Source organism: Rattus norvegicus, chromosome 5 (genome assembly GCF_021556685.1).
Source record: "Rattus norvegicus strain SHRSP/BbbUtx chromosome 5, alternate assembly SHRSP_T2T, whole genome shotgun sequence".
NCBI classification, from domain to species: Eukaryota; Metazoa; Chordata; class Mammalia; order Rodentia; family Muridae; genus Rattus; species Rattus norvegicus.
The window spans coordinates 97,046,952-97,066,891 of NC_141538.1; the positions used below are offsets into that span (position 1 = coordinate 97,046,952).

The 19,940-nt window shown below is 36.9% G+C and overlaps 1 protein-coding gene across 1 annotated transcript in view; it reads right to left on the reverse strand.

Annotated features, from left to right (window-relative positions):
- Ptprd (protein tyrosine phosphatase, receptor type, D) overlaps positions 1-19,940 on the reverse strand; it is a 2,326,896-nt gene that overhangs the window by 1,268,458 nt on the left and 1,038,498 nt on the right.

A 19,940-nucleotide genomic window follows, 5' to 3' on the forward strand; every position in this document is an offset into this window, starting at 1 on the left:
TTCATACAGGAAATTCTCAAAACTAAAAATTAAAATAAACATTTAAATGCTCATAAAAATTTTACACCTAATTTTTATTTTAAATTATCTTTGTAAAACATTAGGTATTATGTGATGAAATTTCAGTATCCCATGGCAGCTAATAATGCATGAGAATTGATAAGCAATGGTCAACAGTAGATAAACATATAGAAGGGAAAGAATTATTGTGGAACCTAGATCTCTCTGTCTCTGTCTCTCTGTCACTGACTCTGTCACTGTCTCTGTTTTTCTGTAAGTGAGTGTGTATGAGTGAGAGTGTGTGCATATGCAGGTATGTGTATGTGTATGAGCGAGTTTGTATTTTTTATTCATTCATTATAGTAGCTGTATTAGGTTTAAAATTTCAAAAGATAAAAATGTTTCTAAGAAGAAAGTTTGTAATTTTAAAAGAAAGACATTCTTTTTCCATGTCTTTGAAGATTCTGTTGGGATTTTTGTGGGGGGATTTTGAATCTGTAGATTGATTTTGGTAGGATGGCCATTTTTACTATGTTAATTCTGCCAATGCACGAGCATGGGAGATCTCTTCATTCTCTGAGATCATTTTTAGATTTCTTTCTTGAGAGACTTGAAGTTATTGTCACACAGATCTATCACGTGTTTGGTTAGAGTTACCCCAAGATACTTTATATTAGTTGTGGCTATTGTGAAGAGGGTTTTTTCCCTAATTTATTTCTCAGCCTTATTAATCCTTTGAGTAGAGGGAGGCTACTGATTTGAGTTAATTTTATATCCAGCTACTTTGATGAAGTTGATTATCAGCTGTAGGAGCTCTCTGGTGGAATTTTTGGACACACACACACACACACACACACACACACATATATTATCATAACATCTGCAAATAGTGATACCTTTACTTCGTTTTTGCCAATTGGTATCCCCTTGATCTCTTTTCTGTTGTCTTATTGCTCTAGGTAGAACTTAGAGTACTATATTGAATAGATATTGTGACAGTGGGCATCCTTGTCTTGTCCCTGATTTTAGTTGGATTTATTTCTCAATCCCACTTGGAAGGGATAATAAAGCAATCGCAGGAGGGAGGGAGGGACTTGGGTGGGAAAGGGGACATGGAGGGGAAGAGGGGAATATGATCAGGGAACAGGACTGAAGCCCTGAGGGCTGGTAGAAGGAATGGAAACAGGCAACCTCAGGATGTAGAAGGTACAGGGACCCTCTAGAACATACCAGAGACCTGGGAGGTGAGAAACTGTCAGGACTCAAAGGGAGAGACCTTAGATGAAATGCCCAACCATGGAGAGAGTGAACTTCTAGAGCCCACCTCCAGTAGAAAGACAAGGAATCAAGTGGAGACATGGGGTTGCCATACCACAGTCAAAAATCCTGAGCCAGAATTGCTCCTGTCTAAAAGGACTGTAGGGACAAAGACTGAAGGAAAGGAGTTCCAGTGACAGGCTCAAATTGAGATCCATCTCAGCAGGGGAGGGACCCAAGGCCTGACACTATTACTGAGGCTATGGTATGTTCACAAAAAGGGGCCTATCATGAAAGACCCAACAAGCAGCTGAAAGAGTCAGATGCAGGTATTTACACTCAACCATGAAAGAAGCTGGTGACCCCTGTGGTTGAATTAGAGAAAAGAAGGAAGAAGCTGAGGAGGAGGGCAACATATAGGAAGACCAGCAGTCTCAAGTAACCTGGAGCCCCAAGATCTCTGACACTGAGCCACAACCAGACAGCGTATACCAGCTGATATGAGGCTCCCAACACAAGTACAGCAGAGGTCTTCTGGTCTTGACTCAGTCAGAGAAGATTCACCAAACCCTTAAGAGACTCGAGATCCCAGGGAGTGGGGCGGTCTAGTAGGGTAGGAATGAGGGTGGGGACATCCTCTTGGAAACAGGGGAGGAAGTATTGGATGTAGAACAGTCATCGGGTAGACCAGGAGAACGATAAGTTTTGGACTGTTAAAAAAAAAGATTCAAAAATAAATTCAAAAAGGGTGGGGGTAGGCATTCTAAGCTCAGGTTTAGATACTAGGGGGGCTTTTAACATCACAATTCAAGAACAGATTACTTGAATTTTTACAATCTAAACTCACAATAGCTTTACAAGTAATATTGGTTCTTTTCATCATATAAGTGCAATTTTTATTCAAAATAAAAATGGCACTCAGTTAAGATGAACCAACTCTGGATCTTCTGGTTTTGTGATTCCTTCAAAATAATAAAATCTTCTTTGGAAATCACACAAAGAATTTTGCCTTTGACCTTTCCTTAATGTGTTTTGCTTTGTTCTTTTTATGTTGGATACAGTTGGTCATCCTTCCTATCACCTATGCTATTCCAAAGGTCAACTACTCACCCCTACAGTGGACAGAGCTGTTTGTTAAGCTGCAGTGGACCACAGGATAGTATAGTTGTAGTAACTGGCTTTTGTATGTTTGCTTGTTTGTTTGATTGGTTTAGCTTGATTTTGGTTGTTGCTGTTTGATTGTTTTGGTTTCATTATTTTCAATGTATGATGAACTTAGAGAAATATAAACTACCCTATTTTAAATTGATGATTATCTTTAAACTGTCTCCAAGTTAGAGATCATTAGTTGGAATTGTTGTCAATACATAAAAATAATTCTAGATTTAGAAAAGAAATTATGGGGCACTAACAGCATAAATGACGGCAAACAAAACTATAGTTATTATTGTCCATGTGCTAAGCAAGATTTCTTTTTTACATGAACTTGTGTATTAGGATTCTTATGGTTAGTTGTGGTTCATTTAATCTATGATTACTTACATGTTTCTAGGGGTATAATTAAGACAAAAATCTATTAATTTTCCTCAGAAATGTTACTTAATTGATTACACTTATTTTTGTTTTTTGTTACTATTTGCATTTATTTTTGGTTGTTTTGGAGATTTCTGTTGTTTTTGGTTTTTTCATTTACAACCTCACAGGTACCCATAGTGTATTGAAATTATAGCTTTCGTTTAAAGTTTAAAGATTTTAAATTTAGAATTTCAGTGTATCAGGAATCGGTAATATCTGTCATAGAGGCATCTCTTACAAATTTGTGGAAGGATTAAAAGATGTCCTTGTAGTAGGTTGAATGAGATATTGACACTATAGACTTGGACCTTTAGCGACTTTATCCCCATCTGGTGGTACTCTTTTTAAATATTTAGGATGTACCACCTTGCTGGGGGAAGAACATTGCTAAAGGTGGGCTTTGAGATTTCACAGTATCGTCCCCACTCTGCTTTTTCTGTTTCATGCATATGGTTGGTATGCGAGCTTTCAGCTTTCAGTTTCTGCTATCATGCCTCCCCTTGCTGCCATGCCTTCCTACCTTGAGGTTAGGAATCTTGTTATCATCATTCCACCAGCGAAAATGGATCCTACATTTTTTTGTTTCCCTGATCATGATATTTTATCACAGAACACTTGGTCTCCAGTTTGTTTTTTTTTTTTTGTGTGTGTGTGTGTGTGTGTGATGTTTAGGCAGTTTTCAGAACGATTAGACGCTGAGAAAGCATTTGACAAAATTCAACACCCCTTCATGATAAAAGTCCTGGAAAGAATAGGAATTCAAGGCCCATACCTGAACATAGTAAAAGCCATATACAGCAAACCAGTTGCTAACATTAAACTAAATGGAGAGAAACCTGAAGCAATCCCACTAAAATCAGGGACTAAACAAGGCTGCCCACTCTCTCCCTACTTATTCAATATAGTTCTTAAAGTTCTAGCCAGAGCAATCAGACAACAAAAGGAGGTCAAGGGGATACAGATCAGAAAATAAGAAGTCAAAATATCACTATTTGCAGATGATATGATAGTATATTTAAGTGATCCCAAAAGTTCCACCAGAGAACTACTAAAGCTGATAAACAACTTCAGCAAAGTGGCTGGGTATAAAATTAACTCAAATAAATCAGTTGCCTTCCTCTATACAAAAGAGAAACAAGCCGAGAAAGAAATTAGGGAAACGACACCCTTCATAATAGACCCAAATAATATAAAGTACCTCGGTGTGACTTTAACAAAGCAAGTAAAAGATCTGTACAATAAGAACTTCAAGACACTGAAGAAGGAAATTGAAGAAGACCTCAGAAGATGGAAAGATCTCCCATGCTCATGGATTGGCAGGATTAATATAGTAAAAATGGCCATTTTACCAAAAGCAATCTACAGATTCAATGCAATCCCCATCAAAATACCAATTCTTCAAAGAGTTAGACAGAACAATTTGCAAATTCATCTGGAATAACAAAAAACCCAGGATAGCTAAAGCTATCCTCAAAGATAAAAGGACTTCAGGGGGAATCACTATCCCTGAACTCAAGCAGTATTACAGAGCAATAGTGATAAAAACTGCATGGTATTGGTACAGAGACAGACAGATAGACCAATGGAATAGAATTGAAGACCCAGAAATGAACCCACACACCTATGGTCACTTGATTTTTGACAAAGGAGCCAAAACCATCAAATGGAAAAAAGATAGCATTTTCAGCAAATGGTGCTGGTTCAATTGGAGGTCAACATGTAGAAGAATGCAGATCGATCCATGCTTATCACCCTGTACAAAGCTTAAGTCCAAGTGGATCAAGGACCTCCACATCAAACCAGACACACTCAAACTAATATAAGAAAAACTAGGGAAGCATCTGGAACACATGGGCACTGGAAAAAATTTCCTGAACAAAACACCAATGGCTTACGCTCTAAGATCAAGAATCGACAAATGGGACCTCATAAAACTGCAAAGCTTCTCTAAGGCAAAGGACACTGTGGTTAGGACAAAACGGCAACCAACAGATTGGGAAAAGATCTTTACCAATCCTACAACAGATAGAGGCCTTATATCCAAAATATACAAAGAACTCAAGAAGTTAGACCGCAGGGAAACAAATAACCCTATTAAAAAATGGGGTTCAGAGCTAAACAAAGAATTCACAGCTGAGGAATGCCGAATGGCTGAGAAACACCTAAAGAAATGTTCAACATCTTTAGTCATAAGGGAAATGCAAATCAAAGCAACCCTGAGATTTCACCTCACACCAGTCAGAATGGCTAAGATCAAAAACTCAGGGGACAACAGATGCTGACGAGGATGTGGAGAAAGCGGAACACTCCTCCATTGTTGGTGGGATTGCATACTGGTACAACCATTCTGGAATCAGTCTGAAGGATCCTCAGAAAATTGGACATTGAACTGCCTGAGGATCCAGCTATACCTCTCTTGGGCATATACCCAAAAGATGCCCCAACATATAAAAAAATACACGTGCTCCACTATGTTCATTGCAGCCTTATTTATAATAGCCAGAAGCTGGAAAGAACCCAGATGCCCTTCAACAGAGGAATGGATACAGAAAATGTGGTACATCTACACAATGGAATATTACTCAGCTATCAAAAACAACGACTTTATGAAATCCGTAGGCAAATGGTTGGAACTGGAAAACATCATCCTGAGCGAGCTAACCCAATCACAGAAAGACATACATGGTATGCATTCATTGATAAGTGGCTATTAGCCCAAATGCTTGAATTACCCTAGATGCCTAGAACAAATGAAACTCAAGACGGATGATCAAAATGTGAATGCTTCACTCCTTCTTTAAAAGGGGAACAAGAATACCCTTGGCAGGGAAGAGAGAGGCAAAGATTAAAACAGAGACTGAAGGAACACCCATTCAGAGCCTGCCCCACATGTGGCCCATACATATACAGCCACCCAATTAGACAAGATGGATGAAGCAAAGAAGTGCAGACCAACAGGAGCCGGATGTAGATCGCTCCTGAGAGACACAGTCAGAATACAGCAAATACAGAGGCCAATGCCAGCAGCAAACCACTGAACTGAGAATAGGACGCCCGTTGAAGGAATCAGAGAAAGAACTGGAAGAGCTTGAAGGGGCTCGAGACCCCATATGTACAACAATGTCAAGCAACCAGAGCTTCCAGGGACTAAGCCACTACCTAAAGACTATACATGGACTGACCCTGAAGTCTGACCTCATAGGTAGCAATGAATATCCTAGGAAGAGCACCAGTGGAAGGGGAAGCCCTGGGTCCTGCTAAGATTGAACCCCCAGTGAACTAGACTATGGGGGGAGGGCAGCAATGGGGGGAGGGTTGGGAGGGGAACGCCCATAAGGAAGGGGAGGGGGGGGATGTTTGCCCGGATACCGGGAAAGGGAATAACACTCGAAATGTATATAAGAAATACTCAAGTTAATAAGAAAAATAAAATGTAAAAAAAAAAGAAGGAAAAGAAAGTAGGACTTTGTTGTAAGAAGAAATTGAAGTAGGTGTTTAAAGTTTATAACGTGTCCTCATACAAGGTTTCCCTTCTATCTGATTCCTGCTTGCAGACAAAATGTGGCCACTGTTTACTGTATGCCAGGCAAGCGTGATGGTCTTGCTGCCATGCCTTCCTCACCTCAAAGGACTGTAGCTCCTCCAGAAATGTGAGCCGAATCATTTCTTCCCTTAAGTTGCTTTTTGAGAAAATATACTGTCAAAGCAACAGACAAATAATAAATTCAAACATTTTGTTGAGTATTTCAACTACCAGTCTGACATATTATATTCTTTCATAACTGTCCTTTCACAATGCACTTTTCTGTATAATATATTCTTCCTTTTATGTTAAGAAAAACATTCCTGGTTACTCACTCTAAGTAGTTTCCTTGAAGACTGTCAGATGACATGACTCATATTAGAATACTGGTCAAAGGTTCACACTCACCTTTCTGAATGAGATGCTGTGTTTGTCAGAAGCAGTTGAGAATCTGTGTTCAATGCACTTTGTTTTGAGAGATTTAGTGTGTCAAGCATATATAAACTACTACTCTCAGGTCAGTATGCACCGGGTACTTTTATAAGTCTTGTGTAATTGTGTTACAGAAATTTTTCATCAAGAAAATCTTATTCATAACTGGGCTATTGTCTTCCAACTTATAGCATGGAAGTTTCAACGGGATTTAAATTCTCTTAGAAACTCAACCTGCAGAAAGAAATAGAGGGATTGTATCCACAAAATTAATGGGAAATGGTACTGACATGTGACCTACGTGCTTGATTCTATGTATTCCTCGTTCCTCCATGTTAAAGAAATATCCTAATTTTCCAAATAGTTTTTAAAATATTAAATACTAATTTAAAAGAAAAAGAAGTTTGTAGGGAAAATATTTATAATAGAATCCAGATGAGAGGAAGATGGTTAGAGTTTTGTGAAAGTGTGGTCATTTATAATGACAAGCAACAATGTAAAATGCTTTTCATATTTGCTTGTTTATAAAGATTATATCAAAATATCTCTTATCACCTGTTGTCAATTGACCTAAAATTCCTGCATAGGGCACAATTAATATAGAATTTATTTCAAACTTCACATTCAATTAGAGTGTTAAACACATTTGCACATGCACACACACACGTGTGTGCTTGCACACAGGATCTCTCTCTCTCACACACACACACACACACACACACACACACACACACACACACAAACAACTTTATCTAGTTCCAAGGGATGTGTTTTTAAGAATGTTCTTAGGACCTCAGCTGGATCTTTAGTACATGATTAATTTTTCTAGGAAACGTACCAAGTTTTGAATGAATGAGTAAAAGACTCTTTGTAAAGCAGAATTTAGCACCACTTTTTGTTTCACCACTGTTAAATTCACTGTGGCTTAATCAAAGACATTTTATTATCTTTATTTATCCACCTCTCCATTGTTAGAAAACAGGTTACTTTCAATTTTTATTTTGATCAGCAGATTGCAATGCGACATTAAAGGAAGAAAAGGTAATTATTTCATTCCAAGATAGTTTTACCAAGAAGCAGTTATTATGTTAAGTAGCTCATTCTTGAATTAAAGAGGAAGGTCAGGAGGGACCATCAAATGAGCCCCTGTATCCTCATTACTATTCTATTGTTGCATCAAGCAAATGTACTGGCCACTACTAAAGATGTGCTTTGTGTCTGGAATGACTAATCCTATAGCACTGTAAAATGGACAGGCGATCACAGACCTTCTCTGCATGATATTTCCTTTTTATTCTTAGATGATTTTTGTTTTATCTTTAATTGCTCTGGAGATTCATTTTATACTTAGTTCCTTCATTAAAAATATATCTATATATCACAGAAAACAGTTTCACATTTATATTATGGTATACATGTAGTGTTTCTAATCCAAATTAAAAGACTATGTTAACTATCATATGTTTTATGAAATGTGAAAATTAAAAAGATCCATCAGTCTTGAAATGAGTCACGTTTTTCAGTTCATTTCCATTATCTCCTCTCTCTGATACAAAAACGTGTGGATAGCTATCTGGTTTTCATAAACATGTGTAAACAGGATTTTAATAATTACTCATATATCATCATCAAAGTGGTAGAATGCTTTGTAAATAGCCATTATATCACAATTTCAATCATGCAGTCACATATATTTAAGAGGTCTCTATAAATGTGTCAAAATATTCACTCAGAAATAAAAACTCAATATGACTAAGCAAGCTAAGCTAAAATTAGAGAAAATGCTTTACTAAGGAGGAAATAGCCATGTTGTAATTTAACAGAAGTGCTCTGGCTGGGATATATTTCTTTCTTTCTTTTTTCTTTCTCTATTTTTTCATCCTTTTTTCTTCTTTTCTCTTCCCCTTTTTCCTTTTGAAGCAAAATTTCATGCAACCAAAGCTGGCTTTGAACTCATTACTTAGCATTGATAATGTCTTTGTCTTCTAGCCTTGAGTTCCAATAGGTCGAGATCACGGGTATGCACCACCAGACAGAGAATAATCATTTACTTCTACTTTATTTCCCAGGCATTGCACAAATCTTTCTTTCAGTTTTGATTCTCCAATACCATTCCTCACTTTCATGGTAATTGTTCACAGGCAGCAATTCAATTTTCCCATTCAAAGTTATCTAGCATTAGATCTGTGATCACAGTTGATCCTTTCTCATAACTAGCATTGTCCCTTGATACTTGAAGTCTCTCGCAATACAGAACCTTGTCACTCAACTTTATGATTAATTGCTCTAATATGTGGTAGAGTTGCTTGAATGTACTCAACCCATGGAGTGACACTATTAGGAGATACGGCTTTGTGGGGGAGGTGTAGCCTTGTTAGAGAAAATGTGTCACTGTGGAGGTAGACAATGAGAACCTCTTCCTAACCATGTGGGAGCCAGTCTCCTCTATTTTGCCCTCAAAACAAGATATGGAATCCCAGCTCCTCCAGTGCCATGCTTGCTTGAATGCAGCCATGCTTTCTACCTTGATCATATTGGACTGAACCTCAGAACCTGTAAGCTAGCACCAATTAAATGTCCTTTTGAGAGTTGCCTTGGTCATGGTGTCTGTTCACAGCTTTAAAATTCTAGCTAAACATGTGTGATTCTAACTATTTTTGAGACTTTAAATGAATACATATTTATTTACATACATTGTGCTATTCTATATGAATTATTCTGTAGTTACTGGGGCCCTGGGAGCTCTGATTCACCCTAACTTCTACCTTTCAGTCTTTTAAATTCAAAGTAAAAAAGTAAATTACAGTTATAAAATCCACTGACTGATAAGTGTTGCTTATGTCTTATAACCACAGATGATATTATGTAAACTTTATAAGACTTTCATGATTAACAATGCTAATTCTGCTCCCACTATGCCCTGTTATGCAAAGCTCAAGGGAATGTTCACAGTGCACTCTGTCCCCTTCGTGTATTCTTCAACCCATGAACTTTCCTGAAAGCTCCCAGAGTTATCTTATAGTACTGCAAATCACCTTTCAGGACTAAAATATCCTAGCTTCTCTTAACTATGGAAATACCTATAGCAACAATATGATTTTTTTTCAAGCAACTAGAAAATGTTTAGAGAAAAAGCAAGGAATGAACATAAGGCTTAAAAGGCAATTGGGTGTGTGGATATATTCTGCATTAAAGACCAGCAAGGCTTTCTACCTTGATCATATTGGACTGAACCTTGGAACCTGTAAGCTAGCACCAATTAAATGTCCTTATGAGAGTTGCCTTGGTCATGCTGTCTGTTCACAGCTGTAAAATTCTAACTAAACAAGGCTGCCTACTTTATCAAACACATACTTTCTGTCAATTTCTTCCTTTAACTTTTCAAAAGAAACCCTCTACATATTACCATCAAAGTTTTCTCACTGTCTTTTAAAGGAGAATGACTTGTGGGCACTGATAGCTCTCTCTGAAGAAAATGTGTTATATCTCTGTACAAGTCTCATAGCTAGTGTGTTATCTTTGGTACTAACAATATCTACTCAGAAGGCTTAGGGTTTACACTCTTTTCAGTGTGTATCTGTAGTCACTGGTAGGTGGGTGAAGCATCAGTACCTATAAATGTGCGTAGGTATACAGCTGGGGCCAGTGGCTCAGAGATAGTCTTATTCTCTTATCTGTACTACCAGTCCAATCTACTGCTATTTCTTAAGTTCTAGCACAATTTCACACACCTTGTCTACACAGACACTATTGCATTTTTAAAGTCAGCCTCTTTTCTTTCTATTCCTGCAGGATCTGCTCAAAGTATTTGTTTTTTCTGATATACCTTTCCCTAGTTATGTGGCCTTGAGCAAATTTCTTACCACATCCAAACTATAGTTCTCCTTGGAGCAACAATCTCCACCTCACCTGACATACTTGTAAACATCCCTAAACTTATTTAGACATTATGAACTCATATGCCCTCCTACCTACTGCTCAGTGTTTCAGTCTGCGAGCCAGTGCAGAATATAAGCTGGGACTAATATCTGCATTCAGTCTGTGTTAAATCAAAATCCAAGGAACTGCATTTTCTCACAGGAATAGTGACTACTTGTGGAGTGTTCAAGGATATTGGCATGAATGTTTACATTGGGCTAGGATAAGAATGTAAGCTCCAGATAAATACAACTAAAGAATGTGTTCCTTGTGTCTTGATTAACTTGATAAGTCTTAATATAGTGAGCATGGGACCTTTTTTTAAAGCCATTCCTTGACTTAGACTTGCACTATTCTTTATGTACCTAGAATAATATAGAAGCAACTGGAAAAATATAAACTTGCTTTAGCACTCACTGGAGTCATATTATAGTGTTATCTAACTGTCTGTTTTTTCTTTAATCCTCATTCCCTTCTTCAAGACACTGTTGACTGACTGAATGGGCTTAGTCTCTAGGATTATTGTCCCTTCATGTGAATTTGTATAAAACCTTCCAATTCATTATAAACTCATTTCTTTTATTTGCTTTTATAAATTCTCCTCTCATACATTATATTCCTATTTTAGCCTCCACTCTGTCCACTCTGCTCAGTACTCCCCTCTTCCCCTCTCCCCCAGATCCATTGCTCCTACCTTTCCCATCTGAAAAGATCAGGACTTCCAAGACTATCAACTATACATGGCATTAAAAAATGCGCTAAGACTAGGGGCAGACTCTCATATCAAGACTGGATGAGGCAATCTAGTATGCAGAAATGTGCCCCGAGAGTAGATAAAAGAGTCAGAGACACCCCTACTCCTGCTATTAGGAGTTCCACAAAACCACAAGGTAAACAAAAGACCTAATAGAGACACACGAAGGCACTATGAGTGCTGCTTCAGTCCTGATGAGCCCTTGAGAACATCAAATATGTACTCAGTCAACCAAAATTATTTCCAAATGGAAAATGGGGCACTGAACAAGCCAGTTATCTGGTTATATATGTCCACTGCAAAGTCTAAGTTTTGTATTAGAGACTATACACACAATTTAAGAAGTCTGTCCTACATTCCTTTCTTGGGGAGAACTCACCCTATCAGATATTTTCCTGCATTCAAATTCAGTCTTTTCCTGACTTGGTGATTGGATCTAAAGATTTCCTAGTCATAATCTCTACCTCACTGTAGCCTTTAAAACCATTTTCATGGTGAGTTTTGCATTACATTGTGTGAATCATGCTTGATCTACTTTAGGAGAGAATCTGGCTCTGCAACTTAATGATATTCCCTTGAACTGTGGAAATTCAAAAATATGGGGCTCCATTCCATTCGCAGTCACCAAACATAGTCACTATTGCAGATGCCAAGAGGTGCATGTTGACAGGAGCCTGATGTAGCTGTCTCCTGAGAGACTCTACCATAGCCTGACAAATACAGAGGCAGATGCTCTCAGCCAACCATTGAACTGAGAACGGGGTTCCCAGTAGAGACCCCGTTAGAGAAAGGACAGTGGTAACTGAGGGACTTTGCAACACCATAGGTAAAACAACAATATCAACCAACCAGACCCCCTCCCCCAACCAAGATCTCCCAGGGATTAAACCATCAATCAAAGAGTACAAAGAAGCAATCCATGGCTCCAGCCACATATGTAGCAGAGGATGGGCCTTCTTGGGCATCAATGGGAGGAGAGGTCCTGTGAAGGATAGATGTCCAAGTGAAGGGAATGCCAGGGCTGGAGGAGGGAGGGAGTGGGTAGGTGGGTGGGAAAGCATCCACATGGAGGAAGGGGGTGGGGAAATTTGATAGGGGTTTTCCCAAGGGAAAACCTTGAAAGGGGATAATATCTGAAATGTAAATAAAGAAAATATCCAATGAAAGGAAAAAGTAATATGAACAATTTAAAAATAAAAGTCCTGCTGCAAACATTAGGTTAAGAGACATATTTAAACATGTAAGCAAAATGTACATATAATTATCTGAAATTTTAATATTAAATTTAAAAATTAAAGAAAATATTTATAACAAAAATAACTGTCTTGGTGTCTGGAACCCCCCTGTGTCTATCCCCACTTTCTTTTTTTTTTTTTCTTTTCTTTTTTTTCCGGAGCTGGGGACCGAACCCAGGGCCTTGCGCTTCCTAGGCAAGCGCTCTACCATTGAGCTAAATCCCCAACCCCTATCCCCACTTTCTTATTTCCCTACTACATATTTTTGTTTGATTTCCTAACACTCTGTACCTCTCTAACATCTCCAGTTCCTGATACTGCCACACTTACTTCCTCCCCCTACTTTTTCTCTCCCCACTCCCTCTCTCCTGCCACTTTCCACAATCATCCTGTTCCCCTTCAATACAGGACTGAAGCACCTACACCTTCCTTCTGTCTACGCTCCACACGGTCTGAGAGTTGCATTGTGAGTTTTTGGGCTAAAATCCACTTATTAGTGAGTACATACCATGTGTGTTCTTTTGTGTCTGGGTTCCCTCAGGATGATATTTTTTAGTTATATCCATTTGCCTATGAATTTCATGAGGTCATTGCTTTTGATAGCTGAGTAGTACTACACTGTGTAGATGTACCACATTTCCTGTATCCATTCCTCTGTTGAAGGACATCTGGGTTCTTTCCAGTTCTGGCTATTATAAATAAGGCTGCTATGAACATAGTAGAGAGTGTGTCTTTGTTATATGTTAGAGTATATTTTGAGTATGTGCTAAGGAATGGTATAGCTGGGTCCTCAGGTAGAACAATTTTCAGTTTTTTTCAGGAAGCACCAAACTGATTTCCAAAGTGGTTTTACCAGCTTGCAGTCCCACCAGCAATGGAAGAATGTTCCTCTGTCTCCACATGCCAGCACCTGCTGTCATAGGAGTTTTTGATCTTAGCCATTCTGACTGGTGTGAAGTGGAATCTCAGGGTTGTTTTGATTTGGATTTCCCTGATGACTAAGGATTTTGAACATTTCTTTAGGTACTTCTCAGTCATTCGATATTCCTCAGCTGAGAATTCTTTGTTTAGCTCTGTACCACACTTTTTAATAGGGTTATTTGGAACTCTGGAGCCATTTGGAACTCTGGAGTCTACTTACTTGAGTTCTTTGTATATTTTAGATATTAGCCCTCTATCAGATGTTGGGATGGTAAATGTCTTTTCCCAAACTGTGGGTTGCTGTTTTGTACTATTGACAATGCCTTTTGTTTTACAGAAGCTTTTCAATTATATTAGGTTTCATTTGTCAATTGTTGCTGCTAAAGCATAAGCCATTGGTATTCTGTTCAGGAAGTTTTCCCATGTATTCCCTAAGTATTCATTTGTATATGGTTTTATGTAGAGGTCCTTGATCTACTTTGACTTGAACATTGTACAAGGAGATAAGAATGGATCAGTTTGCATTCTTCTACATGCAGACTTCGAGTTGAACCAGCACCATTTGTTGAAAATGCTGTCTTTTTTTTTTTTTTACTGGATGGTTTTAGCTCCCAAGTCCTGAAGTGGATGACCTTAACCAAAATGATCAGAGAATGGGAAGATAGAACCTGTTGAGACCATCTCCAGTAGATATACATGGCCCCTGGTGCAGCAATGGGAAACACATTTATCTCAAAGGTTTTAACCCAGAAATATTCTTGTCCAAAGGAAGAACTGGGACAAAAAATTCAAGAGAGGCTGAAGGAAGTGCCAACCAGGGACTGCTCCACCTGGGATCCACCTTATCCACAGACACCAAATCCATCACTGTTGCAATGGTCAAGAGGTACTTGCTAACATAAACCTAGTGTCACAGTTCCCAAAGAAGTCCAGTCAGCAACTGACCAAAGCAGATGTGTGTGCTTGGAGCCAACTGTCAGACTGAGATCAAGGTACCTGTTGAGGAGCTTTCAGAAAGACCGGAAGATCGAATGGGGATTGCAACCCCATTGGAAACACTATATAGGCTGGCCTGACATTCCAGTTCTCCTAGAGTCTAGACAACCAACCAAGGAGTGTACCTGGAGGGATCCATGGTTCCAGATAAATATGTAGCAGAGTATAGTTTTGCCTGCCAGCAGAGGGAGATGAAGCCCTTTGTCCCAGGAAGGCTTGATGCCCTGTCATAGTGCTATGCTGGAGCAATGGGGCAGGAGAGTGTAGGTGGGTAGGGGAGCACTCTTATATTGACAAAGGGGAGGATGGAGGGTGGATGTTAGATTGGAAGTTGGTGGAGGGGTATCTGTGAAGTGGGATATCATAGGGTGGGAGGTTGGTGGAGGGGGTAACTGGGAAATGGCATATCATTTGAGAAGTAAACAAATGGAAAAAAAGTAAAAATAAAAATAAAAAACCAAAAATAACAAAAATAACTTTCTATAACATTTCGAATATGGTCAATCTAAAATGATGCCACACATATATTTGTAACAGCTATGTGTTTTGGTGAGTGTATACATACGGTAAATTTTGAAAACAGTCAGTGAGGTACACCAAAACTTTACCATATAAAATGTAGACAATTTCTTTCAATTGACTCTAAAATATACTTATCTTTTTGAACAAAGTATTTACCCTTCTTGAATCATAAATGTTGTTATCTTTATGAATATCAAAATAATTAAAGTGACTTTTGCTCTTGACTTTATTATAACAAAATGGTGTGCTTATTAAGGTATTAGGCCTCCTTTTAACCCACTAGTTTTGAACAGTAGGCATGAGTATAAATGAATTCATATCATGGATTTGCCTAAGCTAAAGACAACATATTTTCATTTGTTAATAACATATCAAAAGGAACTCATAGAGAATGTGATCATAAAAGGTAACAATAGATTTCAAGCAGCGTACTTGAGTTTATTTTAATTACATATCAAATGTTCAATTTTATAATAGAGAAAAGGTAAGATAAAGACTACGCTTTTCTGGTTTTACTTTTGTTGTGAGTAGCACTCATTATTATTATCTGGTCAAAACAGAGCCTCTTAGATGATGTGCTAAGTAATATCTAGCTTCTCTACATCATCTTCCCGTGATTGAATGGCACATGTTGTAAGCTCAGCCACAGATCTGATACAGGAGTGCACCAAAGGTGGCCTCTTCTTTTAATGGTAATATTTACCTTACTGTAGTATGGTACATAAATATATTTTATTAATGAAGAGAATGGCTTGAATTGCATGGAGAAAGGTTTAAAGATCATAATTTTCAGGATAATTTTAAAAAACAGGCTCATTTGGTGTTCCTAGAATTTTTTTGATTGTTTATATGATAGGGATTAGCCTTGGCCATCTCTGCTCCATTAGCTGCCCTGGTTTCACTACTGATTTGTTAAGAGAATCTCAAGTATTATGGATATCCTTGGTGTTAAAAAATGTATTTATTGCTGTTCTTTTCCATAGTATTTTGAATATCCAGTAACTGTCATGTATTTTTTGAGTTATATCTCCATCTTATGCATAGACTCAATAGCAGGACAGTTAGCCACCACTAGATTTCTTCCAGGTCATCTAGTTAGTCTAAAGAACCATGTGAATGACCACCATCAAAGCCTGATCTCTGTTCCTAATCTACTTTTCATCCAAAATAAGAATTATAACTCAGACTACGAACATAATCTTTAAAATGTCAAGAATTTCATAAAAGTAGAGTTCTAATACAAATGAGACACTCTTCCAATATCTAAATACTCAACACTTAAGACAACATCTTTCTTTAGTCCCCAGGGCATTCCTATAAAACAAAAAATTAAATATTTTTATTATATTTATTAAATATTTTAGTTATATAGATTTAGAAAATACTTGACATTAAAATAATATATTATTTGGTTTTATGTTGTATATCACTGTTTTGAGTTTTGAATTATTTTGAAGTTAGGACATGGATTGTCTTGGGGAATCAGGCATGGAAAAGAAAGTTTAACCATAAATATATGATTATAAAACTAATGCAACTTCTTGGAAAATAATAAGATGATTCTGCTATGGTTTATTATATATCTCACAATCTTAGACAATATATAATTTATTTGAATGCTTAAACAAAACTATTATATCAGAGGAAAATCACACGGAAATCAAATGACATCAATAATAGGGCAGTTCATCTGTGACAAATATTTGCATAATTGACTCAGCATTTTACTAATGAAACAATAGATTTTGATAGGATCATTCCTATAAGTCACAGAGAATGTATGTATTAAACTATTAAGTTTAGCATGTTATTTAATATGCACATCTAGTGAGCATAAAGTAATGCTTTCTGTAAAATTTGTTTTTGAGACAGGGTTTCATGGTTTAGCCCTAAGTGGAATGAAAGTCACTATGCAAACCAAGCTGGTCTTATACTCATGGATATCTGGTCACCTCGGCCTCCCAAATATTCTAATTAAATATGTGCCCCATGTCTTGCTTTATACATAAATTTTAATGCTTTCAGTATAAAATAAATATATAATGAGAGATGTAAATTTAATAACTGTACCCAGGAAGATTATTGATTAGAAATAATCTATAAATTAATGTACGTAGTTCTGAAATGCCCATTCTAAACTTTTGAGACTAAAATGATTCATCCCTACTGGTTAGCTTTCATTGTGTCAGAAGTTTCTACCTATTCTACTGAAGGAAAAAATATTCATGAGTCTTATCAAGTTTTGAATTCTATGATCGGCAGTAGGTACTCTCTGCCATGATATGTACACTAGTGAATAGTGACAAGAATGTTAAGGGAGTAAGCAGCTACTTTTTGGATAGATTTAAAGCCTGCTGAATAAGACAGAACTTATGGCTAGAACAGATCACTCAACCCAAACTCATGATGAACAGCTACCACATAGCTCCTAGCGGTGAGGCTAATACTACATCTTAAATACTACATATTTACCAGAGGCTGATATTTGGATCTATTACTAAACCTCCTAATAATGTACAGTTTATACCTCAAATTGTTCTTATTTTTATAACCATGTATTAGTATGCCTTTCATCCATCAATGAAGTTCATTTTGACAGTAGATAATAATTATCATAGAAGCAAATCATTAGTTAATATGCAAACAATTAGTGGGTGTGGTGTACTCATCTCTAAATGACATAAGTATATCATTCCGTTTCCTCAAAAGCCTAGGGATCATCACAAAATGAGTACCAGAAAGAGATAGTAATGGATACATGAAGAGAAACTGTATTTGCAGTTAAGGATAGGGCTGCTACACACATGAACACATAGCAGCTGTGTTTGTATGCACATGAGCAAGCCAATCAAAGTCCCAAGATTGACAGGGAGAGATGAGGTGAAGTCTTACCCCTAACTAAGAACCGGATGGGTACTGGGAAGGAAGAGTCAGATTTCTTCACGTTGTAACTACAGATTGTCTACCTGTGCTAGGGTAGATAATTCCACACCCTTCAGCATTCGGAAAGACTAAGAGAGCTCTGTGGATTTAATTAAAAAGAGAATAAATGCTGTTGAGGGGGAAAAGCTAGGGATAAAGTGGAAATTTTACGAAAGTGGGTATGTTTGATTAAAGTACATTATATGCTTGTATAAACTGTCAGTCCAGATCCCACTAGGTATTATTATTAAAATATAAAAGCTAAATTGTTATAAGCAAAGATATATTTAATAAATTTTATAAATATCTGTAAGGATATCTAAATAATTAATCATAATTCTCCCCATTATTGTCAAAGTCCCTTTGGGGCTAAGTCTGTCTATCTGTGTCTACAATAATCATTTTTATTACCCTGTCTAGTGTTTCTTTAAAAATGTAACTAAAATTGAAAGTTAGGTACCTAAAAGTAATGGGACTCTACATCATTTTAGACACTTTCCAGGTATGTTTTAATAATGAAACATACCCAGACATACAGTCTTACTAAATCGCTTCTGTGTGCCGAGACTATACTTTCCTACAAATAGAGTTTATGCTCTACTATTAGCATGTGGCTATTCTGCCTTTTACATGCTCATTAGAAGCTGCCTGCCCCCTGGTTTGCCCTTATGACACAGATGAACAGAACGTTGCCTTGCTAAAAATTAACTTCACTGTCACAGCACAAACTTAAACTTGCACATATTCTCTAATCAGTTATTAGTACAAGTCAGATCTATATTTACCAAGCAGTACTTAATATAATCAGTCAATGAACTTTAGAAACTACTAAGATCTTATGATTTTCTTAGAAAGCATCTATTTTCATATTTTACTTGCAGGGTCACATATTTTTCTTTTAACTCCCTGAAGCAGAAACATTAAGCCTTCACAGAAAAACTCAGTTTGATAAATCTTGACAGGTGATAAAATAAGTTTTATTTTAAATAACATATTCATCGGTATCAAATAGACTTCACTACAAAAATTCCTAATATATAAAATTGTCACTCACGTCCAAAGAACTTTCTTCTGTTATCTAAATCTTTACTTTTTCTCTCATACATTTAAATTTAAATGAGAACCATATATAAAATGGAATGAAATAACTCTCTTTCTATATTCCATCCAACATTAACATTGGGTAGAAAATACTGCTTAGGTTCCTCAATGTTTGTGGTAAAATATCTAGAAATTTATCCCAATGTCTTTGTAATATATACACACTACCATACAAAGGAAGCAAAAAGAACATTTTTGTTTGTTTGTTTTTGCTTTGAAACAAGACTTTTGGTGCAGACATTTTTGACTTAAGTTTAAGATACCTAGTTAGGGAAACTTACATATTTGGTATTTAATCTTCTAAGAATGAAGTGGGAGGGCAGTACCAATCTATTAGGACTTTAACATATGAACAAAATGTATCTTTGAATTCTTTTCCATTCAGCTCTAGGGTACCGTTCTATATCATGCTAGTATTGAGACGTATTCAATTACCTTGGAAGCTTATCAACATTTACAATGGTCATTTTAATCAACATCATCAGCTATCAGCCTCAGGATCCTCATAAAATTCATGAAAATGAATTATACATAGATAAAATGCTTTGAAAATTTAAATACTGAAATGTTGATTATTAATTATAGTATTGAAAAAGATTGTGGCTAAAAAGTACCCTATCAAATTCCATTCAGGTGGCCAGTTTCTCTCCCTTATCAATCTCATTCAAACCCTACTCCCCAAGCCCCAACTAATTCTGGGGCAAGATTTTAAAAACCTTCATAATGAAAAAGTCAGTTGTCAAAAACATAATTGTGTTGTTGTTTTAAGTCTATTCACATTAAA